Raw genomic sequence first — 21,718 nt, 5'->3', positions numbered from 1 at the left:
GTTTCTTGAGTTGTGCAAAAAAAACCTTTATTGAAGAATATTTGTGGGCGTTTGGGGAAGTTCTAGGCTGAACCAGCTGACTCCCACAGGCTTTGCAGAGCCCAGCTGATTTTGGCCCTGGGTTAATCATTTAAAGTTTATTTCCTGTTTTGCATGAGAGATTTTATTCCTGTTCACAGCAGAATTCAAGTCTTCTGATATTTCGAAAACATCACTGCAATTATTGTTAAATCTGGCTATCCTAGAGCTGTAAATTTTGTGATTTTAGTTTAATTTTGAAGGGTTTTACTTTGAAATTTTGCATATATCTGTGGGCTTTGTTGTGTATCTTGTAGAGGATCCTGACGTCTTGAGGTGATTATATATGCGAGACAGCGTTTTAAGGATTCACATAATAGGCATAACACACATTTTAAATACCACTGGAGAGAAAGTGACTGCAAAGGCGTCTGTTTTGCTGCTGTCTGGTGTTGGAAACCCTCGTCAAATTTCTCCAAGTCACCGTGTTGGTCTTCCAAAAGTATTTTGCAGCGGCAGAAACAAATACAGTCTATCAGCGGGTTGAAAATTCAAGAAACATTTAGCACAGTCACAAATCCAGCGTTGCCACAGAAAGAATCGCCAGCTTATAAATGCGCCACCGTTAGTCCAAATCGACGCACGAAAGCTCCCATCCTGAGCTTCATCCTTCCAAATCGAGCTCCACTGTGCAACAATTCTTCTGCTGTCGACAATCTCTCTGCATAACCAGAGACAGAGGGTAAATTCTCGTTCAGGAGACAACGTCCTCCACTCCTTTGCATACAAACAAAGGTAAAAATTTTGATCAGACGCGTTCCTCGGGTGATATCTTGAAACATATTTGCATTGGCATCGAATTTTATTTACGCCGGTAGCAGGTAACTCGTCTTTTTTTTTTTTCTCGTTTAGCAATTCATTTTTTAGGGTTTACGCTTCACTGTTTGAATAGTCGTTTTGGTTTATGCGTAAGTCTCGTTTTTGTTTTCGATTTCAATCTTTTGAATATAAGTTCTTAAGCGTAGTTTCTTTTTTTTTAGATTTTGTTTTAATTTTAATTCAGTTGGTAATTTTATTTTGATTTTTTTGAATATACGTGAGAAATAAAAAAAAAGTGAAAAAAGGATTTATTTATAAAATTTTGTTTTTAGGCTTAGTTTTGTTAAATTTTAGATTAATTTTTTAAATTTCATTTCCTTAGGGTTTTTTGTAGTTGTAGTTTTTAATTTAATAAATTTAAATTTTGTTTAGAAATTAAATTTTCATTTATGATTTATTTTCGTTTAATCTAGTTTAGTCCTTGTTTAGTTTTAGCTTAGATTTTATTTTTAGGATTTTTAGGTTTTATTTTATTTAGATTTTAATTGAGTTTTAAGCTTTTTAAAAAAAAAAAAAAAAAAAAAAGGGCATAAAACATCTTGTGGAAAATTTTCTTGCTTACCAAATCCAGTTATTCAAAAGTTATTGATGCGGAATGAATGTTTACTTGTACATGAATGTTAGCTGCATATCCTATCTAGTCAATAACTGCGTGGTTGTTTAAAGCATTCATCTCTTTTAATTGTTGGATATCGTTATTGAGATTTGATCATTACAGGAACTTTATGGTTTTACTGGATATTTAAGCATGGTTCTAGTTATTTGATGATAAATAATTGCTGTTCATGGTTTATGTTCTTACATCGTTTGTCAAGTAATCGTTCAAAAATCAATCTCATAAGGCACTGGTCCACCAAATTAATAAAATCATTTTAGTGCATCGTGTCTCCCAGCCCAACTGTTTGGCAGTTGGCCTTCATCATCTCACAGGGTCTACCCCCCTTAGCCGTGGGAGACAGGCTTAAACGGAGGGATCGGGGATCAGAGTGACAGCCCCCGGTCTGAGCGTTGTCGTGTCAATCCGCGCGACAACAGGACCCTCCGCATGTGTATCGACTAATGGGCCTTGAACAAGAAGACATTGAAGAATCGGTACCCGATTTCACGCATAGATGAGTTGATGGACAAGCTTAGAGGAGCTAAATAGTTCACCAAGTGCCTTTTTAAGGCAGGAAACATGGAAAACGTTGTGAACACGACTTTTATCAGGAAGGCTTAAACTATATGCTACTTGGCTGATCTTTTTGTTGATATGGTATGGTCCATAAAACCTTGGTGCCAGTTTGTTTTTCTCCTTATGTTTTAAGGACAACTGCTTGTAAGGCTGAAGTTTAACAAATACCCATTCTCCAACTTCAAATTCCCTCTCTGTTCTATTTCGGTCAGCGTGCTACTTCGTTCGATTTCTTGCATTATTTAGATTTAGTTTGGACGACTTTTTGGGTTTCTTCTAATTGGTTTTTAACAACTGGAAGTTTTGTATCGATAATAGCAAAGTCCTTCAATTTCAGAGGTTCGTAACCGTACAGAGCTTGAAATGGAGTCATTTTCGTTAATGTGTGGTAAGTAGAATTGTACCACCATTGAACGAGATGTAACCATTGAACCCACTTATTTTGTTTGCCTGTGGCATAACAATGTGGGTAGGCTTCTAAACATTTATTGAAAACCTTTGTTTGGCCATTTGTTTGAGGATGGTAGGAAGAACTCATGTTGAGGTAGGTTTATTATTGAAAAATTCCTTCCAAATATTACCCTTAAATTTGGCATCTCTATCACTCACAATGACCTTGGGAAATCCATGTAATTTGTAAACATTTTTACAAAATATCTCAGCAATTTTTTTTGCTGAGTCTGATTTCCTCATTCCTATAAAGTGATCATACTTGGTGAGTTTGTCGACTACTACAAGAATTTTATCCTTACCATCAGACACAGGTAAACCTTCGATAAAGTCCATTGATATTTCTTCCTATTTATGATTTGGGATATTTAAAGGATGAAATAGTCCATGTGTCATAATATTTTCATTTTTATTCCTCTGGCATTTATCGCATTTTGCTACATATTTCTCAATATCGTTACTCATTCCCTTTCAAAAGGATGTCTAGCATGCATTATAGTAGGTTTTAAAGAACCCTGCATGTCTGACTGACTGTGAATCACGTGACTCCTTGAGAATCTTGGCTTTAAATTTGGACTTTGAATTCAGATAAATTCTTCCCTTGTACCATAGATTATCGGTGTTCCATTCAAATTTTGAATTCTGAGGACGGTTATTGATTATAACACTTGTTTCTAGATCTTTTGCATATTCACTTCGAATCTCATTAAACCATTCGGGAACAACAACCAAAAGCAAGTAATATGGTTCTTCGTCTTTCCTGGACAAAGTATCTACCACTACATTCTCCTTCCCCCTTTTATGTAATATCACCATGTCAAAAGAACCAATTTTTTAAATCCACTTTTGTTGTTCTTCAGAGAGCGCTTTTGTTGGAGGAGGTACTGGACACTGTTATGGTCTGTTGGTATGGAGAACTTACTTCCCAAAAGGTTTTGCCTCCACTTGGCTAGCGTGCATAATGGCGAGCATTTCTTTGTTGTATGTAAACTTAAGATGTTCTCGCTTATTGAGTTTCCTGCTTTCGAAAGCTATTTGATGACCATCTCGCATTAATACTGCTCCTATACCAAAACCTGAGGCATCACACTCAATTAGAAAGGGTTTTGAGAAAGATGGCGTTGCCAATACAGAGGTGTTGGACATAACTTCCTTCAAGTCTTCAGAACACTTTTCTGCTTCATTATACCATCGAAATGAGTTCTTTAGAAGGTGTTATCACTCCTCCAGATCTCCAAGGCTGAGGAAGAGTCCAACTAAGTTAACCACAGACCAACCTTTTGACTTGGTATCTAGCCCTACCAAGTTGGAGAGGGCTCTCTCCACAAAATCATAGCCAAGAGGGCTAGATGAATTAGGGTTTTAGGCTAGTTATGATGTGCAAAAGGGTTTGATTGTTTGAAATTGGGTTGCTGGATGAGGATTAGGTCAAAAGAGACTAGGTCAGGGCCAATAAGGGTATGATTGCAGACATTTGATGGAGCAAGGTAGGTAGACACTCAAACACTTTAAGGTTCTTGAGTGAGATGGATCAGACTGGTGAGGTGCTAGAAAGAGCAAGACAAGCATGTATTCTTTCTAAACTGAAGAAAATGGACAAATTATGAAGATTTCCCCAAAACAGAGCATGTAAGATGTATTCTGCTCATCAACTTGAAAATCAACATATCATAGAAGTGAAATGAAACATGAGAGTACAAAACATTCAAACATATGCAACATAAGAAGAAACTATGTCAAAATTCCATACCACAGGTATTCCATCAAAATAGCTGCAACTCATTCATTAAATTTCTGCCAAACACTGATTACACTAGTGTCTTTGATCAATACAACAACATCCAACGTGTGAAATGAGTCAAGAGCTGATAGATACAACTTCTCCCATCCTCAGGGGTCGAATCCATGAACTAAGGAGCTGTTCCACCAAAATCTGAATTGAAACCTAGAGTGTAGGAAGGTCAAACTGACTCATCCCTCACTTTTTGGAAACTGATTCATTACATGAAAAAAAGAGTTCTCACCTAATGTATTTACCCTAGGTAACTTTGAAAGACATAATTACATTAGTTTTGACCTATTACATCAATAAAACTTCATAAATTTTTTGAGTAACTGAGAAAGTGTGAAAATGTAGCAAAATATTAGTTTATGGTCCTATGTGCAGTGCCAATGGTCTATGCGCAACGCCTTTGGTTTGTGCGTAGCGCCATCTTCCAGCTGAGTTTTGAAGGGGTTCCGGATGTCCAAATTGAGCTCAGGATAACTCATTGGAAAGCCTGTCCTGTCTAGTTTCTAGAAATGTACTTGGTTCCAAAAAATAATAAGATTTGGCCCTCCAAAAAGTCAATCTCGCAAGACTGCTCTTATGCATAGTGCCTAGCTGAAAAGGAGGGTAGAAATGTGATTTTTGAGGTGTTTTTGGCCATTTCTCCTTGTCAAATTGCCCAATTTTGGTGTGCCAACAGTAAAAAATTGCATGTTTACTACCTTCTGAATCCAATGGTGGTCTTGGTTTCACATTTGGGGGCCTTTAGAAGGTGCCCGGCGCCTAGGGTGCTGCACATATGACAGTGACATTGTGCAAAAACTGTTAAAGTTTGCACAAAAACCCAAAAATTTCAAAAAAATGCCTAGAAACTTGTCAAAATTGATACATGAACTGCTGATGAAGTATGTCAAGCATGGAAAGAGGCCACAACAAGGATATCAAGTTTTCTGTTCTCCTCTTGCATATTTAGGGTTTCAGGCTTTGACTTCACTTTCTTGAGTTTTGACCTTGCTATTTGGTTTCTTCAGCGATAATACTTTGCCATCCTTCTCTGAATGTCATTGTCTTTGTTGGCCTTGTCTAGGAGCTTCTCCAAATGCTGGTTAATCCTTCCTCCCTTAAGTGGCCTTCTCTCTTCCCTCTCTTCTTCGTCCATGAAATCTATGTTTCTCGTCTTCCATAGTGTCTTGGCTAGAAACCCTAGGGAGATGAATTGGGAGTGAAATGTAGGTTTAGGGAGTAGGGATAGGGCTATAAAAATTTGAGGAGATGAGCGGAGGGATTATGGACTTGTGGGAGGTGATAGGAGGTGAAAATGTTAAGGGAGTTGGGAATGATAATTAAATTACGGGTTTATGGTAGACGCTGCCTAGGAATTTTGGAAACCTAGATTTTAGGGTTTTATGGGAAAAGGGTTTATGGACTAGGAAATGATAGTGTAGGGGTAGGGATGGGTTTGATAGTGATGTAGGAAGGTGTTGTAGGGTCTATGGGCAACAAATTTGGGATAGGGATGGATTTAGGGTTTTATCACTTGCCCAAGTGCCAATTTTGCTTAGGAACCAAAACACTAAAAACAAATGTTGTTTAGGAGTGCAAAGAGGTGGAAAATTGGTGTGACTTACTTGGTAGAAGAGGAAACAAGACTTTGTTGAGGTTTTGATAGAATTTGGAGGTGTTTTGGTGCTCTGAATTAGCAACTTGGAAATCATGTGCTTATTACATTTGAAAAACATAAAATTACATAGTGAAAAATAAAAAATATTTCATTTAAAATCAAAATTACATGCTGAAACAAGATTTTCTATTTAAAAATCATCCTCAGATAGTGAAGAGATGTTATTTGATCACTATGAGACTTGCTGACATTATGCAATGGAAATGGTGTTTTATTGGACCTTGAAAACCCTGGGACCTAATGGTAACCTTGACTGACCAGAATTGATGGTGTCATGACTGATATGATGACATGATGACTTTGACTTCATGACTGATGTACATTCAACAAGGTATAACAATGTGCCAACAAGTAATCAAATTTAAGGGAGAGTGATGTTTTTGACTAGGGCTACCATCGGTGAGTAAATTTTTGAATGAGGACCTAGGTGGAATGACAAAAAGTTCTGAGCGAGACCCTAATATGAATATGAAAAGAGGAGTTTTGATCACTGATGGCAGTATGCAAATACTGACTCTAATAGAAGGTTTGTTAGGGGTGCGGTTATATGGGCATAGTTTTTAATAAATCTTCGATAATACCCGGTCAATCCTACGAATCTTCTTAGCCTGGAGATATTAACTGGTTTGGGCCATTCCTTTATAGCCTTGATCTTATTAGTATCTACTTTTACTCCTTCCTTGGATATTATATGTTCGAGATACTCTACTTCTTCTTTCCCAAAAGTTCATTTGGACTTCTTGACATAGAATTGATGCTCTTCTAATGCAGTAAGAACTTGCTCCAAATGTTGTAGGTGCTTGTTCCATATTTTACTATAAATTAAAATGTCATCAAAGAACACTAACACAAACTTCCTTAGATATGGACAGAATAGCTCGTTTACGTGAAAATTTCTAACACGAAATTCTATTGCAGCAACTGATTTATTCCACCTACTTATTCTTCACAATAAGTTATTTACGAAATCCCTTCAACAAACATTAAAATAAATTCTACTACAGTTATCACTTAATTACATAGAAAAAATACATGCACAATAACCAATTAAATCAACACAGTTGTTTTTGGATAATTGTCCCCGGAAAAACCCAATGTGGGAAAACTGGTGCAATAGATGAGGGTTTTATTAATCTTCAGCAACAATCGCTTTACAAGGAACGATTTTACAGAGAAATTGAGAGACTGACACCCTAGAGACCCTTCTCCCACTTCTGCGTCACTTTTGCGTCACTCTGTGTGGTTCTTCGTCCATCTGCGTCAGCCTGCGTGAGGGTTGCTTCTCCCCTAGACTGCGTCTCCCTTTGCACTGTCTCTCAATGCCCCTACGTCACCTCCTCCTCAGTGACTGACTGTTGCTGATGCCCTCCTCTTCCTCTACCCTGCAACTCTCCCTCTGAAATCGCTCCTTCTCTTTGAGGATCGATTTTCCTTGCGATACTGAGTATCTGTCGGTGTATTTCCTAATGATCCTCAAGTCTTCTCTTATACTTTTCCTGTTGATGAATCAATCGCTGAGATTAAGTCTCTAATCAACGGCTAAGATTAAAACAAACTTGATCCTCGTCTCTTAGAAGCTTCTCACCCTTATCTTTATTAATACCCATTAATATTTTTATTTTCTCAAGTTTAGACTTAGGAACCCATTAAAAATATTAATTATCTTAATAACTCCTCATCCGGGTGGAGTTTCTCCAAATTATTTCTGGGTCTTGGAGATCTCAAATGCCTTAGCCTCTCTACCAAATTTCAAGGTTAGAGCACATTCGATGCTACCTAAAATCAACACTCCCTCTTAGCGAGGAATGTGCTCTAGCAATGCTTCACCATAGAAGCATCACATTGATCCTCCACATTGGTCCTCTGTGCTGATGCTTGGTCTGCTGCCCCACATCCACTGCATTGTTGTTGCCTGTACTGCACCCCATGACAGTGCCACTGGCAGTGCTACATTTATACTGCAACTCCCTCTCAACATGCTGCATTATGCTTCCCATAGCGCTACCACTGCTAACTGTTGCACTGCAACTCCCAATACTTATCCATTTCTGCTACTGAAATGGATTCTTCACCATAGCCATCTTCTCCTTGAAATAAACAAAATTTGTTCTTCCTAGAGCCTTGGTGAGGATGTCTGCCACCTGTTCTCCTGTAGGAGTGTACCTCAACTGCACTGCCCCTCGTTGGACACAGTCTCTGACAAAGTGACACCTGATATCAATGTGCTTCGACCGATCATGAAACACTGGATTCTCAGAGAGCTTGATGCAACTCTGATTATCCCACAAAATCCTAGTCGCTTCCATCTTTCTCCTGAATAGATTCACAAGCAATTTCATAAGCCATATGGCTTCGCACGACGCTGTGCTAGTTGCCATATATTCTGCTTCAGCTGAGCTCAGAGCCACGAATTTCTGTTTTCTACTACACCAAGAGGTCATTCCTGATCCAATGTTGAAACGGTACCCAATTGTACTTTTCCGATCTACTAAACTTCTAGCCCAATCTGCATCAGTGAACCCACTCGGCCTGATGTCATTGCCTTGGGTGTACAATAGTCCATGCTCGACTATTCCTTGTATATACCTGAGAACATGTTTGGCTACGGCCCAGTGCATCCTCTTGGGTTCTACCATGAACTGACTGGGGGTGTCAACAACATAACAAATATTTGGCCTGGTATTGACCAGATACATCAGGGACCCTATAAGCTACTTGTACAAGGTGGGATCAACGTTTTTATCTTCGGATGCATCAATCTTTTTCCAATTGGTGATCATTGGAGTAGCCGTAGGTGTACAATCCCACATCCTGAATCTCTTCAAGATCTCTGTAGCATATCTCCCTTGTCCAAGGAAGATCTCACCCTTTTGCTGCCAAACTTCCAACCCCAGGAAATAATGCATCTGTCCCAAATTTTTCATGTCGAATTTTGTGGCTAGGTTCTTCTTGTAGTCTTTGATGAGCCTGGATGATCTTGTCAGGAAAAGATCATCCACATCTAACACTAGGATTAGAGGCTCATTCTATACGACAAGATTGTAGAGATTTGGATCTGTGTCACTCTTGACAAACCCCATCTTCTGCAAGTAGCCATCAATTTGACTGTACCATGTTCTAGGTGTCTGTTTAAGCCCATACAAGGCTTTCTTTAATCTGCATACATGAGATTTCTTCTCATGTATCTCGAAACCCTTTGGCTATTCAATGTATACTTCTTTTTGTGTCACCTCATTCAAGAATGTCGTCTTGACATCGATTTGGTGAATCTCCCACCCAATCTATGCTGCAAGGGATATCACGGTTTTAATAGAAGTATACCTGGCTACTGGGGCGAAGGTTTCTTCGTAGTCTATCCCTTCCTTCTGAATATACCCCATAGCCACAAACTTGCCTTTGTGTTTCTCCACATTGCTGTCTGCAACCTATTTGACTTTGTAGATCCATCTTGAACCTACCAATGACCTGTCTTGAGGCCTAGGTACCACTTACCAGACATCATTGACCATTATAGCACTGTATTCCTCCACCATAGTATCTACCCATACTTGATGCTGAATGACCTTAAAACTAGAGGGTTACCCAACCTGAGCTACTAGGGCTTGGTATCTGTCTCGCTGTCTTTGCTCCCTTTTATCATTCTGTTGACAATGCTGGACCTGCCAACGTTTAGGGGATCACCCTGGTATGAAGTCCCAACCAGACCTCAGACCATTTGGTGTGGGAGTCCTATCCGATATGATGGATCGGTTGCCATTATCTTAAAGATTTGCCTTAACTCTTGCTTGTCAGCACGGGAGAGTGGTCTGCTTTGTCTTCAAGAAGTGAGGTTCGCGTGTTTGGTGAGTGTAAGTGTTACTTGTGTCAATGGTTCTTTCACTGTAGAGGGAGAGAGGGTGAGAGTGAGCCCCAAGTCAGTTGGGAGAAGTCCCAACTTTGCTAGGAACACACAACACAACAGGATGTGCACAACTTCCGGCGGAGCAGTCCACACAGATGTGGCAGTCACAACACATAAGGGAAGATAACACGTATAACACTCAGCGGATTAGTCCACACGAGTGCAATGGTTGTTTACAACAAGTTTTATGTGAAAGGTCTGTCTGATGTCCGAGAGAGTAGTCTACATAGGCGAGACAACATTAACAACATATACAACACATTTTCATTAATAGATTATGTATTACAACAAGTGAAATAGTTCAAATGTAGAACACAGGTTCAAGCAACATGCATCACAAGTGTTCAAGATTAGTCTTACAACAATTACAATACATGTGTGAAAGCGTGCTGGCCTGTTAGTAGGCTTCTGAATTAAGCGAAAGTTCCAAGACACATCGTTACACCATACATCACTAACCCCATGTGAGGGGCGTTGGAGCCACTACTTACTCCTCAAAGAAAATATTACAGACTCTCTTGGCTATGTGGGAGGAGCTGAGGTGAAGAGTCCTTTCATGTACAAATGAGGGTGTATTTATAGTCAAGGGTGAAACTGACCCTTGTGGCTATTCGACTACCCTCATGACTGTTTGACTTCCATGACTTTCCGACTTTACATGACTCTTTGTACGACAAGTGGATCTCTTGGACTTCCATGTTACATTACATTATTTGACAACATGGCCCGTAGTAGAGATGTGGGTGACATGACTCATGACAAAATGCGGCATGAGAGTGCTGGTATATTCGTGTTGCTGCTGGAGTGCATGTCGCGCTGCAGTGGTGCTGGGTGATGGATGTCTTCATGGTGTGTTACAGCTAGTGTTTTTAAAACCGTTTTTAAAAACTGGTTACTGGTCAAACTGGCCATTTAGCAAGGCTGCCGGTCCGAACCGGCCAAAAAACCCGGTTTGATAGGGCATTTCGCCATTTTTTAGCCCTAACCGGTGAAAACCAGCCGGTTTAGGACGGAACCGGCCGGTTTTAGGCACGCCCAGTGAAACATGCAAAAAGGTGGATTTTGACTGTGGTTTAGGGGTTTTGGGGGGGGGGAAGTAAAGGTGTTTTCCCTCCAAAAGGCTATATAAATGAATGTAAGGGTATATAAATGAATGTAGGCTGTCTGAAAATAGAACCAGCCCAAAACACCATAGAACCAATACCAACACAATTACACAACAAATAAAGGGGGGCTTCTTGAGGAAATCTGAAAGAGAGACCGTTGAATTAGTATGGTCAACTATAGGAGCACCAAGCAGCAAGATCTGTTGATGAGAATAACACTGCCACTGAAAGTACATCCGAGAGAAACCAAGAGAATGATCTTGTAAATAGTATGTCCAAGAAGGAAAAACATCAGTGTGGAAGAGAACGATCCACACAAAAAGCTAATCCATTTTTAAAAATCTCAGAAGATGATAAGTCCTACAGAGCTTAGTAGAAACTTCAGCAAAAGCATTAAGAGGAGTCCCCCTTTTCAAACAACCAGCCATACGTGTGAGAGAGGTGGAGTCAGTACCAGGAATATCATCTTCTAAAGTTGTTACAGCCCAATCTGAAAATTAACTGTCATAGAAATAGTCCATCCAGTCCAACAAGAGGTCAGTCTCTTTGAAGACTTCAAGACAGCTTGCTAAAATCTGGCCAGAAGGAGGGTTTGAAACCCTACAATAAATACAATCTAGAAAACCTAGTTGCACAAACATTAGGGAAAATGCCACTAGTCAACAGTCTCTTGAGTCACTTGTATAACACAAAAAATTATGCTGCCAAACAATCCATCAGATCAAATATCAGAGTGGATCCAGGTCAACAAAAGGTCAGTCTTTGTGAAGACTTCAAGAGAGCCTGGTAAAAGGGCCAGAAAGAGGGTTTGAAACCCTACAATAAAGACAATCTAGAAAGCCTAGTTGCACAACCATTAGGGAAAATGCCATTAGTCAATAGTGTCTTGGGTCAATTGTATAACACAAAAAATTATGCTGCCAAACGATCCATCAGATCAAATATCAGAGGTGGACCCACCTAGTGGCTCTAAAGAAGAAATTTTAGCTGTGACTGTTGGCTTAAACAGAAAGAAAGATATGGTGCACCTTAGAAGAGCAGCAAAAGAATACTTGTAGATTCCAATAGTACCCATAACTGTATAGACATCAACTAAGCTAAGAAACTGAACCTAATTGTGTACCCCACTCCATAGTTAAAATCGTTGATCGATAAAAGGTCAAGACAGTAAAAAGATTCCATAAAGTCATGGTTCAAATACAAGAATTGGAACATTTAACACAACTCTATGCTCTTCAGCTCAATGAGATGGGTAGGGTACTAGGTGTTGAATAGTTGATGCAGTGGGGTGCTTATAACATTAACCTTGAAGAATAGTTCAAGTAATTCAACTAGAAAAGACAACATTATGAACTATATGGGTTGAAAGTTCCCATCACAAATGATCTACAACTAATAGAAAGGGGGCAAGAAACATAGACAAACATATAACCGCAAAGAAAGTATGTTACCATGGATTATCAAGGTTTCACATTGAATAACTAGGCCAAAAGACTTTAGAATATGATGTGCACACTGCAAAGGAACCTCACCATCACTCAAATCAAGAATTGAGTCAAACTCCCACAACCAAATAAAGATGATGCTACCAAGAAAGCATGCTCAGCAAGAGAAAATCTCATTTACTATGCTTTGAGGACAAAACATTCTTAAGAGGGTGGCAATGTAGTAGGAACAGTACTAATTATGCCAATGAAAGGTCAAAGGCCACACACCTCGTGACCAATCACTGTATATCTATACACAGTCAAGAGGCCCAATGTTGATATCATTCTTAATAAATTCTTATCAATCAATCATTATCCAGTATTTTAATTTATAATTGCAGATATACTCTATCAATCTTAGTAATAAACAAGGACTATTTATTCCAGTCTCCATCCATGAGGTGGTTATGGGACCCCACATCAGTGCTTACAGCAACCTTAGTCACCTAAACTAATTTAAAATAATGGTCAGCTCTTAAACCATAGCAATACAAGTAAAGACGGTGCAAAAAGACGGATTTTGACTGTGGTTTAGGGGTTTTGGGGGGGAAGTAAAGGTGTTTTGATATATTCACCTTTACATGGTATATAAATGAGCAAACTTTGCATATTTTGTCTCTATTGGCTTGGAATCATGGTTTTACATCTTAAAAATAGTTTTGTTTCATTAAAAATTAATTATTTAATGTATTTTTTTAAAACTGGTTCGTTTAGACCAAACCAGTCTCGGTTAGACCGGTTCCGGTCGGTAAACCGGTTCATTAGGTGGACTGGTCCGGTGGCCGGTTCTGGTTTTAAAAACATTGGTTACAGCTTCACCTCCCCATGGAAAGGTGCGCAGAGTCTTGAATGGTCGTTGGTTCGCTTGATGTTGCTTCTTGCTTGTATGTTGGAAGGCTCGACAGGTTTGTTTGTTTGCGAAAGGTGCATGTTCGTTTGTTCGTCCGTCCGTGAGCACATCTTGCATGTTTGCTCGTCCGTCCGTCCGCGAACACATCTTTGCATGATCATCCATTCACGAGCACATCTCTTCGCATGCATCATTCGTTCATTCATTGGTGAACCTGTCCTTCTACATGTGCTCCCTTCGTTCATCCCATTCATCGTCGCGCCATGTTTGTTGGTGTACCTGTACCTGCAGTCACTCATGATGAGACGACATCAAATCCAAAAACCTCCTAGTCTACCATGACACATGATCATTTCGGATGCAGGTGACTGGGAGAGGCAGCAAGGTTGCGAGGCGGGATGATGGCTCTGAGCACTGCTGATGAAAACTGCGCAAGAGTCACTGGGTGATGAAGATGGGCAATCCAAGTCGACAGTGATTGTCTGCGAGGTCTGGCTTGGCTGGAAGGAAAAACTGCACAAATTTTGGGAGGGACAATTTGGGTTGCAGGAAGGTAAGGCAGACAGAATCTGCGCATTTTCCAAAACGAGCGGGTAGCAGGGGCTTGACAACAAAATTTGCGCAATTTTCTGGAGGAACAGGGCGGATTGCATGGAGGATCATCAAATAGAAATTGTGCAGTTTTTTGGGGGAACTAGCCGGGAGCCTAGCAGCGAAAACTGCACAATTCCTGGAGGGAACTAGTCGCTGGTTGTTGGGTCAATGGCAACATAAATTGTGCGATTCCCAAGGGGAACATGTAGTCAGCTACTAGGAGCTTGGCAGCAAAAACTGTGCAATTCCTGGAGGGAACTATCACTCTGCTGCTGGGAGCTGCTGGCGAGAGAAATTGCACTGATGCTGGGAGGCTGGCCTGTTGATCATCTCTGCGCAATTTCTGATCTGAGCAGACTGCTGACCAGCAGATGGACTGCTCATGAAGACTGCACAATTTTTTTGGATGAGCAATCGGTTGACTGTCAAAAGGATTGATTGGGAAAACTGCGCAATTTTCTGAGGGAGACAAGGACAGGCACTGGGTGTCTGTCCGGCCTGTCTGCGCAATTTCCCCAGTCAGCGGAGCGGGCAAGGTCAGCAACCTCTACGCAATTTTTGAGGGGAGTCAATCCCGGGGTGGCTGCCAGGTCTGACTCTCCGGGTGGCCAGCATGAGGGTTAATTGAATTGCTTGCAGGTAGCACAACTTGAATAGACTTGTTTGGTGCTTCTGCGCGGTTCTGGGTGACAGTCGATCGAGTCAATGGCGGGGTGATGGTTCGACTGTCAAAGGGGAGTTCGGTCATTAGAACTTCAACAAAATGACTAAGTGTGTGAATGAGTGAAAGATGCAAATGTGATCTTACAAACACACACCCACATGACTTGACGACGAGACGACTCAAACCAACCAGACACACATGTTCAACATGACTGACTGACGGTGCAAGTGACAAGCACGACACTCGTGATTGATCGTTGATCGACTGTGACGACGCTTGCGCGATAGTGAATGTGACTCCGTGTGTGAGTGCGACAGATGCTTTCATAGCGAACATAACATGTACACATGAAGCAAAGACCTTGAGCATGACCAGAACATGGTTGCAAGCAAGACATTGACATCAACCTGCAAAAGCTTGGGTGGAATGAACAAGCAAGGCAAATGCTAAGACTCACACAAGCTCACGGACTGAACCCGTGTGTGTGTGCAGTCATCAAGTGAAACTCTCAAGGGAGGCTCCGAAATTGAGTGCAGGCCAAAATTTTGGGGGGTGGTTATAGCTGCTACAACACGTTCTTGGGTGCACCAATGAAGTCCTTTGCATCCCGTAGAATCTATTGGAGTTCCTGACTCGTTCTTCCACTAGTAGTGGGTACATCTATCAACTCTTCCTCTTCCTGAGATTCCTCCTGTTTTGAAGCTTTTCCGTTAGGAGAATTGTTGGTACTAGTTTATGCTGGTCGAAGTGGTTGGACCAACGGATTGTTTTTTGACTACTCCTCGAAAGGCATTTCTCGAGATTTGCTGAAAGCTCTGTCCTCCATGAGCTTTACATCCTGCCAAACTACTACCTTCCTACTCACTGGAAGATAGACTCTATATGCCTTAGCATTCTCACGATATCCCACATGATATCCTTTCTCAGCAGTTTGATCTAATTTCTTTCTCTTTTCTTCAGGTATATGGCGATACACAAAACTCCCAAATATCCTGAAATGATTGACTTCAGGTGTCTTCCCGGTGAAGACCCTTTCCCGAGTGATTTTGCCCAATGCCATGTGTGGAGTCCTGTTCTGGACATAAACTGTCGTGTTGCATGCTTCTGCCCACAGGAATTTGGGCATATCCTAATCATACAACATTGCCCTAGCTGCTTCCACAATAGTCCTGTTTTTCCTTTCTTCTACTCCATTCTGCTCCAGATTGTAGGGAGCTGTCCACTCTCTTTTGATGCCTTCCCTAGTGCAAAAATTGGTGAAGTCCTTGTCAACGTACTCTCAACCATTGTCTGAGCGCAACACATTTATCTTCTTTCCTGTCAGATTCTCTACTAGAGCCTTGAACTCTTTGAATCAACCAAAAACCTCATCCTTGGTTTTCAAAAAATAGATCCACGTCTTCCTGGAATGGTCATTGATGAAGGTGACGAAGTATTCGGCACCACTAAGAGCTTTTGTGGACATAGGTCTGCAGATGTCTGAGTGTATCAATCCTAGCACACTCTGAGCTCTTTTGTTACTTCTGGAAAACGCTACTTTGGCATACTTGCCTAGAGTGCACACTTTGCATACATCATCTCATTCAGTACTTAATTATGGAACTCTTGATATTGTTTTCCTGAGAATTCTTAGAGCCCCATGGTGTAAGTGTCCCATCCTCCTATGCCATAGTTCATTCCAATATTTAAAGTTCATCTCCATTGCTGCCTATCAGTGCCATTGGAGATTCTAGCTGTAATCTATATAGCCTGTTACTTTTGATTCCAATCTAGGCCTTCCTTTTCCAACTCGGGTGTTTGACACATACTTTCTCCTTAATGAAGAAAACAACATAGCCCTTGTTTTGAAGTTGAGATACGGAGAGTAAGTTCATCCCAAATCCTGGCACATGCAGCGCATTGGTTAGACTTAGGAACCCATTAAAAATATTAATTATTTTAATAACTCCTCATCGGGGTGGAATTTCTCCAAACGATTTCTGAGTCTTGGCGATCTCATGTGCCCTAGCCTCTCCACCAAATTTCAAGGCTAGAGCACATTCGATGCTACCTAAAATCAACAATTCATAGTAGCTTGGAATGTTGTTGGTGCATTGGTTAACCCAAAAGGAATTACTTTAAACTCGTAATGACCTTCATGTGTTCGGAATGCCGTTTCTGCTATGTCTTCCACCCTTACTCTGATTTGGTAATACCCTGACCTTAAGTCCAACTTTGAGAAGTATCTAGCGCCATGTAGTTCATCCAACATTTCATCAATAAAAGGAATTGGAAACTTGTTTTTAATTGTTATTTTGTTTAGTCCTTGATAATCGATGCATAATTTGAATGATCCATCTTTATTTCAAAATAATACAACTGGAGCAACATATAGACTTCTACATTTTGCGATGATGCTACACTTTAAAATATCTTGGACTAGCCTCTCAATTTCAGTTTTCTGATGATATGGATATCGATATGGTTTGATGTTGATGGGATTTGATCCCGCTTTGACTTCTACTGTATGCTCGATTTCTCTTTTAGGAGGCATCTTCATTAGAAGGTCTTGGAAGGCATTTTCGTGCTTGTGAATTAGCTCTTGGACTTCTGGTGGTTCTTCGTTGACCCGATTTGAAGTTAACATTTCTAATTGATGACATTGTACTACATAAGCAGGTGCTCCTTTCCGAATCATTTTCATCATCTGGGATGATGACACAATTTGATTCTCAAGTGGCTGAAACACATATAACTTGTATTTATGCCCTTCCCGTTTAAATTTTATAAATTTCTTCTAATGGTTGGCAGAGTAAATGCCTAGGATTTGAAGCCATTGGATGCCTAGGACGACATCCACTCCTAATGGTACAATGTAGAATGGAGATTCTAGATTATAGTCTTGAATCTGTAATTTGACTTTATGCCATTTTCCTACTTTTTCAATTTTCTTACCATCAATACCATAACCTTCATGTTGGGCAAGGGAAATGTGAAAATGTTGAGTCCGAAAAGTTGTGAGTGCTACCAGTATCAATCATTACCATTACATTTCTCTTCTTGATATGTCCTTTTAATGTCTGGGGTTGTGATATATTTGTCGTGGCCGATAATGGTACTTGCAGAATATTCTCGTTATCTAGTTCTGGAGAGAATTTTGGAGTCTTTGATTTCTTCTATGTCTGATTCATCACTGTCTGTATCGTTAGTTGCTTCACATTTATATAGGTTTTTGGTATCTTTTCCTTTAGCACACCTATGTTTAGGATCCCATTTTTCTTCGCAACGTTTGCACTTGCCCTCTCTCATTCTTTGCATTTCCAAGTTAGTTTTTCCTCCTTCACGAAGATGTGGTGGAACTTATTTTGTGTTATCTGTGTTTGTAGCTTGGGAAAATCTTTGTCTCGAATATACTCTTTCAAATTTTGGCCATTGCATCTTTTCGTGCTTCTTTTCAGCAGCTTTTGCCTTCTTTCTTGCTAATTCTATAGAAGTGATGTCATGAAGCTCATGTTCAACTTGGAGATGGGGTTTAAGTCTCGTGGTGTACGATTGAATTAGACCAGTTTTTGATAATCCAGGTACTCATGTAGCTAAAGTTTCCCATTCTCGAGTGTATTCGTCCAGATCTTCTTTTTTGTTGTAGTGTGGTGAGCGCTGAGAAGAACTCTTCTTCCTTGACACTTTGAAATCTTTTAAATAATGCATTTTTGAATTTTCTCTAGTTGATAGCAAGTGTCGTCTTTTTCCACCACATATACCAATTATATGCTTCGCCTTCCATTCGCATGGATGCATGCCTGATCTTTTTGTCATCATTGTCAATACCGTAAATCTCGAAATATTCTTCTGCTTTATTGAGCCATGCAATACTGCACTTTTCGTTACCATGAAATTTGGAGAGTTCAAGTTTTTATCTTCGTTGATATGTCGCAATTGTTGGAGTAAAGAGAGGGTATTGATTCACATGCTGCATATTTGAGAACTAATTCTAGAGATGCACATTTTGAAAATTCGTGTTATTATTTTGTTGATGGGGTATGGACGATGCTTTTGGAGACTCGGGTTTCTCATGTGAGTCTGACGAGTTTGACGAATCTAGAGAATTGAGATGTTGAGTAGCTTCATTATTTTGGGGTATTTGATCAGGTGTAATCTTCAACTTGTCACATATATAGGTCAACATCACCATTACTTGATTATGATTTAGAATCTTTAGATTCACCGTATTTGAAAGGGTTGCATGATCCCTTTTAAATTCATTATGGTTCTACTTGAGCTGAGTCTCTATTCTCTTTGATGTATCTTAGAGCACCTATATTTGCTCGCGATGTCTGATCACCTTCATCTCAAGATCTATCGATCTTTTATTGAAATTGGCCATCGACATTGATGAAGCCATTGATTGGGTGTGGTGGAGTATACTTATCCAGCTTTAACTTTTCTTAACTTGATCCTTTTTTTTTTAATTAAACAATTACATATATATATATATATATATATATATTTTTAAATAATTAAATTAAATTAATTAATTAAATATTTTTTTAATACTATATAGTATTTTGACTTTATACTATATAATTGTATGACGTTAAATGGTGCCAACGTCCAAGGGTCGGTAGATAGATGAGTATTCACGCACACAGTGGACAACAGTGGGGTCATTCGACAAATAAATATGCATGCAGCAGATACGGATAATTGTATGACGTTCCATGGTGCCACCATCTAAGGGTCGGTCGATAGATGAGTATTCACACAAGCAGTGAACAACTGTGGGGTCGGTCGATGGATAAATATGCACGCAACGGACAGGGAAATCGGGGATAGCTCATTGTTGGAAGGGAATACGTGTTTTGGTGGATTGTCGGAAGGGAATACGTGTTTTGGTGGATTGTCGGAAAGAAATAACAGACATAGGTGTGTTGACAGCAGACAGAGTGATGTGTGCAGTCGAAATGGACCCGAGACGTAGATGTGTTAAAGGGAAAGAAACCAAGAACCTGTATACATGTGAAGCAACCAATGATTCAGACAATGAAGAATCCGACGTAGAAGAAATTGAAGATTCACCACAATTTTCTCCAGAAGTAGATGATGAGAGTATTCCATAGGTATCATTATCAGCCATGACAGGTATATCACGGCCCCAAACATTAAAATTAAAAGGACATATCAAGAAGAACAATGTAATGGTTTTGGTCGATAGCGGTAGCACCCACAATTTTTTAGACTCAACCATGGCAAAAAGGCTCAACATTTTCACATTTCCCTTACCCAACATGAAGGTTATGGTAGCTGATAGTAAGAAAATTGAAAACGTAGGGAAATGCCATAAAGTTAAATTGCAGATTCAAGACTATAATTGAGAATCTCCGTTCTACACTGTACCATTAGGAGAAGTGGATGTGGTCTTAGGTATCCAATGGCTACAAACCCTGGGCACTTACTATGCCAACCATCAAAAACAATTTATAAAATTTAAATGGGAAGTGCAGAAGTACAAGTTATATGGATTCCAGCCACCGGAGAATCAAATTGTATCATCATCCCAGATGATGAAAATGATTTGGAAGGGAGCACCAGCTTATGTAGTACAATGTCATTAATTAGAAATGTTAACTTCAAATTTGGTCAACGAAGAGGCACTAGAAGTCCAGGAGCTAATTCAAAAGCACGAAAAATTATTCCAAGACCTCCGAATGAAGATGCCTCCTAAAAGAGAAATTGAGCATACAATAGAAGTTATAGAAGGATCAAGTCCCATCAACATCTAACTGTATCGATATCCACTTCATCAAAAAACTTTATGGTCTCAGGGTGACCTGGTCAAACCCACAAATATGAATTTTCTCCATAATTTGCCCGATGAAATTCTAACTGAAGCTGCCAATTTTCAACAGCGCTCTTTTGTTTCTCTGCTGCCTATAGACTGATTGATGTCTGTCAGCCAAAAAGATGCTTGGTAATGTCTTTGTGCAGTCTTGCCTTTGTTTTCATGTAGTGCTCTCTTGTGTTTGTGCATTTGGCATCATTGTCTTTGTCTGTTTGTGCAATCTTCTAGCATCTTTGTTTATTTGGCAGCAAAAAATTTCTCTTGTTTGTGGCTTCACAATGTTTTCTCTAGGGAGATCATGCCTGTCTGTTTTTGATTTATGTCTTGACGTTGTGATAAATCTTTGTGACTCAATCTTCGTGAATAGCTCTTTTCATGTCTTAAGTTGTTTCTCTTCTGATGCCTGGTATAAATATCTCACATTCAGTGCAAGCTCGTATGACTATCCCCACCTCCTGGAGGCCTCAGTGACATTGTCAGTCCAGATCCGATCCTAGCAGTCAGACAAGATCACCCAAGCCCCAGTGGTGGTCAATTTTCTTCTATGCTGCAGTGCAGTACACAGTCCAGATCCTTGTCAAGGGTTTTGTCCAGACAGTCTTCTATCTTGAGTTTCTCCACTTGGCCTTGGATGTTAGGGCAGCTAGCTCTATTGGATCTTGATAAACTGGCCTTTGAAGCACTCCAGATTTTTTATCCTTGCACATTGTACATCCTTCATTCAGATCTGCACTTAGTATCTGGACTTTTAGTTCTCATGCTTTAGCTGTGATCAGCAGCTTAATTTATGCATCTTGCTTGGAGCCATTTTTGAATTCCTGCTTTATATGAGCATCATTGTATTTGACAGTCCTATTGACCTACTTCAGTGGTCAGTATTTGGACATTAATAAAATTTTCTTATTTTATATTCTCTTTGAATGCCTTCGTCCTCCTGTCCCAATTGAATCTTGTTCTCTAATCCTACTTGAATCTTGGTGCTTTGATACCACTGCTAGTTACAAATACACATATATAAGAGAGGAGATATTTTGAACACAAATAATGCCCAATGATTGTATTGATCATCGATTATTACATTGAGGCATGACTCATGAGTTAGAAGTTGTCTTTGGTTATTGTTCGTATATATTTACTGGGTGACTGTTATATAAAACAACACTTTATTAAATACAATATAATACGAATATAGGCATAAAGACCTAATGCTAAAAGGGTCCTGAACGCGTAAGAGATATTTGTCCTTTTGTAATTATGATTTGCAATGCTAAGATTTCAGAGATGATGTAGATTTCCAAATATGTTTAAGGCATAGGTTGTTGTTGTGG

General features: G+C 39.8%; 1 protein-coding gene across 6 annotated transcripts in view; it reads left to right on the top strand.

Annotated features, from left to right (window-relative positions):
* LOC149203292 (DNA-directed RNA polymerase III subunit 1-like) overlaps positions 1-21,718 on the top strand; it is a 450,745-nt gene that overhangs the window by 229,904 nt on the left and 199,123 nt on the right. The window lies entirely within an intron of this gene.

Source organism: Pinus tabuliformis, chromosome 2_1, assembly GCF_031772625.1.
Source record: "Pinus tabuliformis cultivar Carrire ecotype Pingquan chromosome 2_1, CPIR1, whole genome shotgun sequence".
NCBI classification, from domain to species: domain Eukaryota; kingdom Viridiplantae; phylum Streptophyta; class Pinopsida; order Pinales; family Pinaceae; genus Pinus; species Pinus tabuliformis.
Note: the sequence above shows the minus strand (reverse complement) of the source record. Positions and strands in the feature narration are given on the sequence as shown.